Here is a 9,172-nt window from a genome sequence, read left to right on the forward strand (position 1 = left end):
GAGATGAGTAGAAGCCAGAGTCAGAACTGGTAAGAACGCGCCTTGCCTTCCATCTTTAGGTCCTCTGGTATCTGTAGCTAAACTCTGGCTCAGCTCATGCGCAAACGTGACAAGACGAGGTCTACCTTGCCCCCAACTTATGACCCACCAACCACGGCAAAGCATGAATCATAATTATCCCGATAGTGAATGGCTGGACGCCGGTAATCCATTCACTGCTAGACATTTAAGAAAGGGCCCGAGCTGCAAAATAGAACACATTTTGCTCCTATGATTCCTCCCGAAATCCGACTCGAAATGCCAGCGAAAGTGTGACATTAGAAACGTATAAATGGGCTTCATGTGGCTCCTGGGCCCGATTCCTTCTTTATATATTATTTTTTACCATAAATATGTCAGCTCAATTAAACCCAAACCGGTATCTTTTCTCCTTATTTTCATACTCATTATAAGGCCGTCTCTTCTTCTCCTTACAGTTGTTTAGTACGTGGAAGACTTTAGCGAGGCGCGTGATTTGGGGCCGCTCATAACCCAGCCGCGTCTTCGTAAAACCATCACCTTCTGCTAATTAGTGCCGAGCCAGAACCCTTCTCCCCGGCGTCTCGTCTGACAACCAGACAGCTTGCAGTTCTTTCTACCAACCCGCGGAACATGCACTTCCCTCCGTTAATTAACTCAGCGGACCGCTAATTTTTATAGTATGTTTACAAATGACCCAAGACCCATCACGCGGCGCTTTATTTCATGCGCTAATAACGAGATAACGTCACGGCCCAGGAGTAAATCGTGAACAACAGAGCTCCGTGCTCAGATCTCCTACGATGAAGATTTTCTTCCACTACCCAGAAAGTTCAAAGACAAACGATCCAGAAATAATCAAACACTCATCAGATTGCCCTAAATTAAAAAAAGGAGGGGATGGTTTAGTTTTAATGACTGGAAATAGGGAGGAAACAGAGAAAAGCAACAATGTTACAACATATAAAGGTGGGAACAGAGATCAGATCACCATAGCAACTAACGACGCTACTAATTGGACCATTGCTGATAAGACCACTTATCATACTAACAAGAAACCGGAAAGAGTCGTATTACCCAAGCGAAAACGGTTGAACTATGTAAATTTCAGTGTTTGAGGTAAATATCAGCCCCGTCTTTTCTAGTTCAAAGCCCTCGTTCCGTTTCCTCTGTCCTCGTGAAATTCCGAGAATTAGACGCCATCGTCCCATCTCCTTATCCCTGAAAGCCTAGAAGATTCCCTGCCTTTACTCCGTTCCAGGACCAAGTGGTTCTTGTAGAATCAAAGAGGAAGGAGCTGAGATTTACCCCAAACATAAAACTTTATCTACATCGGGCCAACAATGGGTATCCATTCCGACTAACGTCCCCAACTAATATAACTCATTTCTGGTCTTATCAATATATGGCAACCGATGAATGGTCCAATTAGCAGAGTCATTTTATTAGTTGCTATGGTGATGAGAGCTCTGTTCCCACCTCTTTATATGTTGTAACATTGTTCCTCTCTATTTCGTTTCATTAAACATCTCCTCATTTGCCACGGGTCCTTTATAACTACCGGCAGTCCGCTGCTCTGCGGCGACTTTTTGTTTTCCCGCCGTATTATTTCGGGATCGCGCGTAGCTCCGGCTTTTTGCACTTTCTGGGCGTTTGGCAGATATTTCATCTTGCGAGATCTGAAGGCGATCGGCGCTCCTTTGTTTGCAGCTGAATGGAATTTCACATTCAACATTAAATTAAAGGCAGAATACGGCATTTCCATCTCACCCGGTTTGAAATCAAATATCCAACAGAAAGAGAAGCGCCTGAGCTCGGCTTCTCAATGGATGTAAAGAATAATGAGAGCGGCCGCGTACCGGCACCGGCTATACACGCCGCGCAAACCGAGCGACTTCACAGCTTATTAGAGACCCGGCTACGGAACGAGTGATTTCCACCCGAAAGATAATTCTTACTAAAACGCTTAACAAATCAAACGCCGTCTGTATTACTGTTATCTTGCCTGGTTTTTTTTTTAGTTAGTTTAATCAGGATTTAACCCCTACTTCGCCAGCTTTGCATTTGTTAACGTCCGATATGTAAACGGCGCGTTTGAGTCCGGGATGCGCAGCCGCTGGCGGCTTTCGCGTTATTGGCCTTTATGTGCCAAAGAAGAACAGTTTGAGGAAATGAAAGGGTTAAGAATAAAGCTGTGCAAAATTCCCGGATCAAATTAAGCAAAAGAAACCCAGACCCTGTCGTCAGATCGGCCCCCTGTCGGCCCCCGTCTAGTCCCCCGTTTCTCCTGCTGTAACGACTCAAACCTTAATCAGTCGTCGGTCTCGTCTTGAAATTCAGGAGCCGGATGTCTATCCCATGCATGTGTAATACTCTCACTGTATTACCCTCTACCACCTCTGCTGGGAGGCTGTTGCAGCTGCACAGGCTGTAGCTTCTCTGAAGAAGGGGGTTTTGAGGTTTTTCTTCAATATTGAGAGGGAGGGTGAAAGCTGGTAGTTGGGGGGAAGTAGCTTCTTGGGGTATGGGGCAGATGGGGCAGCACGAGGGAGTCCTTCACCAGCAGCCAGGAATGAATTCCTAGTAGCGAGTTAGTAGATCTATAATATTTAATGACAGTCGATGAGGACTCGGTGATCGGGTTCATCGCCATCTGCTCCATATCCGCATCACGGAGCCACGGGCCACTTACCGCCTTACTCCCCGATATATTCACTCCAAAGCTTGATACAAAGTTACTTGCAACAACCTTCAAGGTTACTTTGACAAAACGCAGCTACATGTGGATTTTTCATGGCCTCCCCCCAAAGGGTTAATCGAAAAACATCTGCAAAAGGCGGCGAACAAACTTTCCCAACAAAATCCTAAAATGGTTTTTCACCGGGTGGTAAAGTCCTAACATCACTGATTACGGGAATGGCTGTTCCACGTCTCAGTATGCGGCACCAGACTCTGTATCTACAGAATCACCCAGCGGGGTATAAAGTCTGAGACAGCAAGAGGACAAATAACTAACCTCTCGCTCCCAGGAAATTTCATATGTTTTATATGTTTTATTTCAAAAAATTACACAGTTCTAACGTCTAAATTTATAAATGTAAAATAATCAAATCTAGAAATTAATACTGTGCCTATAATAAATAATATAATAAAATAATATGAAATATAATAAAAAATGAATCCTATAATAATATAAAATAATATAATAAAATAATAAATAATATAAAAAATAAAGTACATAATAATATACCATAATATAATATAAAATAATAAAATAATAAATAATATAAAAAATAAAATAATATGAAATCTAAATCAAATAATACATAATAATATACCATAATATAATATAAAATAATAAAATAATAAATAATATAAAAAATAAAGTACATAATAATATACCATAATATAATATAAAATAATAAATATAAAAAATAAAATAATATGAAATATAATAAAAAATGAATCCTATAATAATATAAAATAATATAATAAAATAATAAATAATATAAAAAATAAAGTACATAATAATAAACCATAATATAATATAAAATAATAAAATAATAAATAATTTAAAAAATAAAATAATATGAAATCTAAATAAAATAATACATAATAATATACCATAATATGATAAATAATAATAATATAAAATAATATAATAAAATAATAAGTAATATAATAAAAGATAGTAATAAAAAATAATATAATAAAGATACATGCTGTAGCTATAATAACCAGAAAGCACAATGAGATCGAGCACCGCTCCGGCGCCGTACATTTACTGACAAGATGAACATTATTGTGTCAAAGGCAGAACGATCGCTTCATTGAGAGAAACCTGGTTGCATTAAAATGAAGGATATTAACTTTATAAGCAGAGACATTTTCCCAGATGCTGATACCCCCAGAGGCGTTCGAATCTGCAAAAGAACACCATCAGAGATGAAATTAAATTCCTGAATAAGCCCGGGGTGGGCAGAAACTTGTGTGGTTTCCAAATGTTTAGATTAGTGAATTAAGTAACACAGCGGAATTTTTTTTTACACATTCTTTAATTGTCTTTTTCCTGTAGGCTGAGACTCCCTACCCCTCACCCGCTGTACGGGGGGTAATAAGGATTAACTCAATGTTTTAATGCGTGGTGGTTACCCCGGTCTGTGAATAGTTAGGGAATGGAGGATAGAGGGTTAATGTTTATAAAGTTATATATTTATTTATTTTATTTTTTCATCATTTTAGCAAAGCACTGCATTCGTCCGGCACAGGCTGATGAAGTCCTTGCTGTTTTGTTGCAGTTGGTCGGTTCTGCAAATCCGGACACTGAGCTAGAATCGTAGAGCGGTGGCTGGTTCTAGAGCGCAGAACCTCGAGCTAAAACCATTATGAAACTGTTTTTTCTAGAACACTCAGGTAGAATCATAATGAAGAGGTTGGTTCTAGAACGCTGAGCTAGAATTGTAACAAAAGGTTGTCTTTTAGAACGCAGAACACTGAGCTAGAATCAGAATGAAGTGTTTGGTTCTAGACCGCACAACACTGACCTAGAATCGTAACTAAGTGGCTGCTTCTGGAACAAAGAGCATTTTTCTGGGATCAGAAGTTACAGGTAAGTTGATATTTTTCTCACGGACTGCTTTTACTTTTTACTCGCGGGTTTTATGTCTGAATATTTTGTGCTGCGCGCACATAGTATTTTGAGGGATAACCACACGTTCTAGGTGTCCCATTTATTCATGCACATTATCTGAAGTGGAAGCAGAGCGTGGATATTTTTTTCGCAGGTAATGTGCCGGTGAAAATGTTTTTTACATGACTCTCCCTTCTGTCTCCGCGAGCAGAAATCTCTGCCCCGTGGATCGAGCCGCCGCTGCCGCCGCCGCCGTAATGAGATACTTTTCATGCAGCCGCATCGAGCTCCCCGCGGCTGAAGAGCAAATAGCCTGTAATAATAAACACAATTCCCTCCCGGCGGGTCTGACGCTTAACCTCGGCAAAAGTCAATATCAGCTTATTACGGAGCTCAGAGGCAGAGGAGTAACTCGCAGCGCCAACGCGACCCACCTGAGCCAATCGCTACCCCCGAGAAACCAACGCGGGCTTCGCAGACGGCTTCCTATTAACATTCTTATTAATCAACGTATACGGCATGGCATCCATACAGCCCTCAGACACTAAACCAGACCCGTCTTTATAATGCTTATCACGTATAGAGCAGACCCCGCCGGCACATCGGCCCCATCCGGCCCCATCCGGCCCCCGTCTAGTCGCCCGTTTCTCCTGCTGTAAAGAACTTAATCAGTCATGGGTCTCGTTGGCCTTTAGCGAACTTGCAAATTGGCGCCACTAAATGACGCAGGACTCACAGCTTAGTGAATAGGTCACAATGCACGAGCCGCCAACAAGACGGAGCCTGATTGGCTTAGCTCAGAACGCCCCCCGTTAACCTTTGCGGCGATTCCGGTGCCGGCAATGTTTTCTCCTTTGTTCAATCGCTGCGGCTTTGCCATCGATAACCCAAAACCCTCATAAACATTCTTAAACATGGTTTCCTGGCTGAGCACCATAAGAGTAGTAGTCCGCAGCACATACCGGGGCAAATACCGAGCTCACCCCGTCCCCTGTGCTTCCGGTCCGGACTCTGCATATTCCATTATTCCCTCCCAATCACCTTTTTGTGAAAAGAAATGAGTAGTTTTGATCGTCACGAATCTCTTTGAAATCATTGAATCCGAGCGACTTCGCCATTTTTTATCCCCACCGGACTTTTTCATTGACTCGCCGCGTTCTGCGGTTATTAGAAAATTCATTCTTTCTATAGAACGTCGCCGTGTAACCGGCGCGTAGCGACCCCCCCCCCCCGCGCTCGCCCCCCCCGTCCCGTAAGGAATGGTTACTTTGAAACAATTCCTTCTGTATGAGTCTCCGCCGGTATCCGGGGGGCTCGCGATTCCCATTCACTGGATATTCAGCCGCCTCGGAGTTACACCGAGATACGATCGTTTCCTTTCACTCTGTTCTCCGGCGGTAATCGCAGAGGACGTCCGCTTGGTGAATGGCGGAGAAAAAAAAGACAAATTCATCCTTTTGTATTTTTTGTACAAAAAAATTCTGAATCTTTTAGGATTCAGAGAAAGGGAATTAAAAGATATATATATATATAGTTTGTTAACCCCTTCGGTATGAGACGAGTTACAGTGAGGACTCTTTCCTAGAAGAAGACATTAACACTTTAATGGCGGGATCACGATCTTAAATCTTAAATCTTTCCCTTTTATGGATTCTTCTCCTGTTCGAAGAATGTTCCTGTTTTCAGACTTCAGTCTCGGCGTCTCTCTGGCTTTTATCAGATGGAAGTTTCTATGGTATTCGTCTAAAACGCAGAATGCCGCCTGTCGCTGTTTAAAGCCGCGTAGGTTGTCCAGTCACCATACCTGGGAACTTCTTCACTCCGGAGCCTGACGTCAGCAGAAAACACCCCCATTTACAGGGAAAATGGTTTCTTTGGGGGTTTTTTGGTTTTTGGGGTCCGCATGGTCTGTACTTAATGCGTGGAACTGGGAGAAAAAATGAACAAAAATTGGGGCTTTATAAATTTGGGAACAAAATTTGTTGTTCGACTCCAACATTCACTCACTCACTCTCTCGTACTCTCACTCACTTTCTCACACTCTCATTCTGACACACTGTCTCTGTCACGCTCTCAGAGTGTCTCCCTAATTTCTCCGCCGACCACTTCCGCATCTCGCAGCTCAACTTCTTCTCTAGTAGCCTCTCCTCTCTTCTGTCTTCTTCTTTGTTCATCTGCATCCCCGCGGACATGACATCCCACTAAAGTCCCGCAAAAATAGCAGAGCTTCAGATGACGTCCTCTCCCCTGATTGGATGAAGGTGCTCCCAGAAGCTCAGCCATTTTACCCAAAGATAGCCTCCCGTGAATTTCCGCAAAAATGTCAAAATTTACAGCGACACTCTCTCCCCGATGCTCTAATCAGGGGAGAGGACGTCATCGGAAGCTCCACCATTTTTGCAGAAGTTCATAGGGAGGTCGTGTCAGTGGGGATGAGGATGAAGAAAGAAGAAGACAGAAGAGGAAGAAGATGCTAGAGAAGAAGCTGAGCTGCAAGACACAGAAGTGTGAGAGAGAGAGAATGAGAGTGTGAGAGCAAATGAGAGTGTGAGAGAGAGAGCGAATGAGAGTGTGAGAGAGAGAGAACGAATGAGAGTGTGTGAGAGAGAGAGAACGAGAGTGTGAGAGAGAGAGAATGAGAGTGTGTGAGAGAGAACGAATGAGAGTGTGAGAGAGAGAGAGAATGAGAGTGTGAGAGAGCGCGAGCCAAAGAGTCCACAGATTTCGCCTCGTTTTCGGAGATTTCGGATGCACGTGTCTAGTCGGTGCGTTCTTTGCTGGACTCGTGACGGGATTGTTGATAGGATCGTTTCCCGGACCTCAAGCGCTCCCTACTCTTGTACAGCGCTGCGGAATATGATGGCGCCATATCAATCCTTCATGCAATCATCATGTATGTTTATTTGGACTCCGTGGAGTCTCCCGGGCTGGCATCGGTTTTGCGGCAGACTCTGCTAGACGATCGCCGCTCGATTGGGATAACGGTCCGCGTCCCTGGCGCTCCTCCGGAAACGTCCGCCGTGATGTTGGCGCCTCGCAGATCCCCGCGCCGGCTGCTCTGTATATATTTATTCGATTGTTAATGAGAAATTCCTCAGCTGTCATCGCGGGGCTCCGGGATCTCGCCCCCCGGCTATAAATCAAAATGTAATTACGCAACAAACGTGATTCTGTGAACAGGGGCAATAAATCACGGAGCGCTGGGAGATCGAATCGCCCCCCGCGGGAAATGAGACTAACCCCCCCGTGCTGCCGGGACCCGGGAAAATGGATTTTTAAATTCTCTCCTTTTTTCTTAAATTGTGAAATTGCGGCGCGCGAGCAGCCTGTGATTGGCAGGACATTTCCATTGCCTGGTTTATTTTAAACTCCTGCCAACTGGACTGAATTATCATGAAGTCCCTACATTTTTGTCAACAAAAAAATGGCATTTCATGTTTAAAAAATATGAAACACTAAATGCTGTCTACTAAAGCTGCTGAATTTAACAGCATTAGAGACATCATCCCCGGTCCTGCTGAACGCCCCGAACCCTTCCAGAGAATAAGTTATTCCCACAAGTGTGAAATTTTGCCTCATTCTTTATTTTTCGGGGAATGCTTAATTGTCACGTGACACAAACGCCGGCACTGATAGGTTGTTGCCATGAAAACTGAAAAAATAAAGATTTTAAAAGAATAAAATGACACCCGCAGGGCTTTATTCGCTTAACGTTGCTAAGTTACTATGTCACGAGCTCCACGTCAATCTTTGTATGGAACCCAGCTGGGCACCCAGGGCCGACGTGTCACGCCTGAGACCGCAACCAAACAAGCCAACGATTCAGGATCTCCCTACTGGGGACGAGTGATTTCATCAATTCCATTTACAGATAGCTGCCAACAGTCTTGAATTTGCTGAAGCAGTCTTGACAACCAGGCTAATGTCACAGATTGCTCATCTATTGGAATTGGTGGCAACACAACATGCAAAGCATGTCCATATTAAACTAATTTAAAGTAACAGCGCCTTGCACGGCCGGGGAGAGGGGCATATAAAGGAATTTGGTGAATGCAAACATTTGCCATTAAAATACAGGTGAGAAAATATATTTCATAAAAATAAAAACCAAGCTGTGATGCCTCTAGGCACTTCTTACAAAAGGGGGTGGTAGATAAGTGGAACAGCCTTCCAGCCGAGGTGGTAGAGGGTAATACAGTGAGGGGATAGACATACGGCTCCTGAATCTAAGACGAGACCAACGACTGTTTAAGGTTTGAGTCGTTACAGCAGGAGGAACGGGCGACTAGACGGGGGCCGGATGGGGCCGATCTGCCGGCAGGGTCTATGTGTACTATAAACTTTTTAATGATTGTTTCCTTGTTGAGCTCCTCGCTGTGAGAGGAAAAAGGGTTAAAATAAATTAATGCATTTATTTCTTTTGATAATTTGCTTAAATAGTTTTTTTTTTTTTAAAGATTCCTGAGATTCCTTTTTTTTATACTTTTAAGCATTTTCCCCCGCATATAATAACCTCATGTTTTA

This window comes from Spea bombifrons, chromosome 1 (assembly GCF_027358695.1).
Source record: "Spea bombifrons isolate aSpeBom1 chromosome 1, aSpeBom1.2.pri, whole genome shotgun sequence".
NCBI lineage: Eukaryota > Metazoa > Chordata > Amphibia > Anura > Pelobatidae > Spea > Spea bombifrons.